Source organism: Etheostoma spectabile, unplaced genomic scaffold (assembly GCF_008692095.1).
Source record: "Etheostoma spectabile isolate EspeVRDwgs_2016 unplaced genomic scaffold, UIUC_Espe_1.0 scaffold302, whole genome shotgun sequence".
NCBI classification, from domain to species: Eukaryota; Metazoa; Chordata; class Actinopteri; order Perciformes; family Percidae; genus Etheostoma; species Etheostoma spectabile.
In genome coordinates, this window is record NW_022605581.1 from 1,150,974 (window position 1) to 1,153,729 (window position 2,756).

Here is a 2,756-nt window from a genome sequence, read left to right on the forward strand (position 1 = left end):
AAGAAAAAATCCTCATATGTGTCTTCATACCTGGCAAATAAAGCTGATTCTGATTCTGATAAAGAAGGCAGGACACATTTGAGAAGCTGTGAATGTTGGATTTAGACTACACATAAAGAAATGATCATTTTCAGCATGAAACTGTAAGTGGCGTACAAGTTGAGACAGGAGAAATGGGCCTGTGTAAACGCTGAAAACACCACCTCCTCCTAGTCAACTGTTAGAGGAATCTGAGAAAGGATGAAGATAGTCACCCAACTAGAAAAGTGGTTTAAAGGGAGAGGACACTTTCTTCTGGGCTGCAAGCAGCAGCAGGAGACTTGGGGGCAAATGAAACCGAGTTCAGGCCAACTGGGATAGGGACCATGAGCCCTGTGTGGTTACTGCAAACTGGAAATGGAGGCGCTTCTTTAAATAAAGAGTGGCACTGGGGAGATAAGGGGAAGCACAATGAAAATAGATATTAGGTATTGTAAGAAATAGGGAGGAGGAAATACTAATGAAGCTATGTTTTGGTCAGGTTTCTCAGGAGAACGGGACTGGTGGGGAACATGAAACATCTCCAGAAGATGGCGGTAGTGCAACACTAAGGACGAAAGCGGCCGTTAAACCCCAAAGAGGAGGAAGAAGTCGCTGCTCGAGCCCTCCACGCGTCTTCCATAGACATTTAATATGGAATTCATAAATATACAGTCTATGGTCTCTTGTCATACCTGGTGATAGTTTAGAAGCGGGTTAAACAAGGGGAGTCTCCGAGGAAAGCTGGGAGGTAAGAATGTAATAAGTGAAGCTGTAACGTTACGGTCTTGTTCCTCGTGTGAAAACTTAGCTTTGCTAAGAGGTAACGATAACAACTCGAGAGGTAGCTAGGTAGTTAGCTAGCTAGCTAGGTAGTTAGCTAGCTAGCTAGAGAGGTAGCTAGCTAGAGAGGTAGCTAGGTAGTTAGCTAGCTAGCTAGAGAGGTAGCTAGCTAGAGAGGTAGCTAGGTAGTTAGCTAGCTAGCCAACTAGCTAGCTACCTAACAGGTTGTCAAATTATAACCACGCGTAACGCTAACGTTACAGCTAAGCCATTTTTAACTTATGTACGACTTCTGTGGTTCTGAAGGACTTGTTTAACACTGATAGCACCCGTTAGCTAGAGTTAGCTAGCTAATGTTTAACAGCAGAACATGTTACACATTCACATACCCTATTCTTGGTAGGTGATTGAGAAACAGTTTTAACTACATAGCTATAATATAAGAAGTTATGTATCCAGGTCTTGCTGAAATTGGAAATCAATTGTATATGAGTGTCCTGGCCAAGGTAGAAGCACCACATAGGACATGGATACAATAAAGTATGTAGCTAGCTATCCTAACGTTAATTATTTCTTCAATTTATGGGGAATGTAGACATGTCTGTTTAATAATAGGCGTGGAAGAAATGACAGCAGGTTATTATTGGCCTTTAATAAAGTTGGGGGACCCAGAAGAGTAAAAATAAAAGAAGAAATATGAGAAATAAATGTCAAAGTCCAAGCTGAAGAGACCAAGTTATCCGCTCTACTATGGGTCAAGGTCCTCGTTCCTACATGTCCCATAATGCAAACAAAAGCAGCTTTCTATTATCATTTATTGACCTTGTTGACATGTCATAGTAGGAAAAACTACAGGTGTATTCAAAACCATTAATGATGGCTCCATTCCACTTAGGAGAGACCCTGGTATTGTGTATGCTGAGTCAATGAAATAACTTTACTGCTACACTAAATGGAATTTAGCCATCGTGAAGGTTATCAAGTTCAGCTGTGCTTTTCCTATTATGACCTGTCAAAATGTCTGCAGTGGGGGTGGCAGTGGCTCAGGCCAGAGTTGGGTTCAAGTCCCCGCATAGACCAAAGTACGGAGTGTGGATCGGTAGCTGGACAGATGCCATTTCACCTCCTGAGCACTGCCAGGTTCCCTTGAGCACCGTACCCCCCCCAACCGCTCAGGGCGCTGGTCCACTCACTCTGACATCTCTCCATTTGTGCATGTATAAGTCCTGAGCATGTGTGTATTTCAGACCTATGTGTAGTGATTACTAATATCCCCACTGGGTATCAATAAACAGGATAAATTAATAGATTAAACGGTCTATTATCAAAGCTCGTTAACACAGACTTGTTAACTTGTTAACTAGAGACATTATTAACTATTTATTGGCAAAGTAGAATTTCTCATGACCAGGAAATGAAACGGACTGAAAATTATCTTTTAAAACTCTAGTTCCCCTTTTATGAGGTTTTGGTCTTTGTGTGACTTTTAAAATCACAATGTGCACAACCTGACTCCCACCAGTCTTGTTCTGTAGGGTAGAAAAGTAAAACCTCATTTTGTCGGATTACACCAACATCAAAACTGATATTTAGGAGTTTGAAAAAATCTGATAATGCATTGGCTCATCTAAATTCTTTCTAAAAACACCTTTTGGCCAATGTGATATATCTAAAATACTAAAGAGACAGATATTGAAAGTACATTTAATTATTTTGTTAAAGATTCCCATGTTTGCCTGAGATTTGTCAGCTAATGTTGACATGAAGCTGTTTGTTCCACAGAGATGAACAGTGAAAACTTCAGCCTGGGTGAGAAGATAGTGTCAACCTCCTACATTCGACAGGGGAGGGAGGCACGTCGTAGCCATGAGCAGCTCATCAGACACCTACTGGAGCAGGTAAGGAGAACAGCTGTTGTACAGCAGCTGTTGTACAGCAGCTGTTGTACAGCAGCT

The 2,756-nt window shown here is 41.5% G+C and overlaps 1 long non-coding RNA gene across 1 annotated transcript in view; it reads left to right on the forward strand.

The window, feature by feature from the left end:
- Nucleotides 1-534: 534 nt before the first annotated feature.
- The window catches only part of LOC116686041 (uncharacterized), a 2,291-nt gene continuing 69 nt past the window's right edge, over nucleotides 535-2,756 (forward strand). The window contains exons 1-2 of the long non-coding RNA XR_004331134.1: nucleotides 535-769; nucleotides 2,584-2,717. This is a non-coding gene — a long non-coding RNA (uncharacterized LOC116686041). The remainder of the gene's footprint in view (nucleotides 770-2,583; nucleotides 2,718-2,756) is intronic.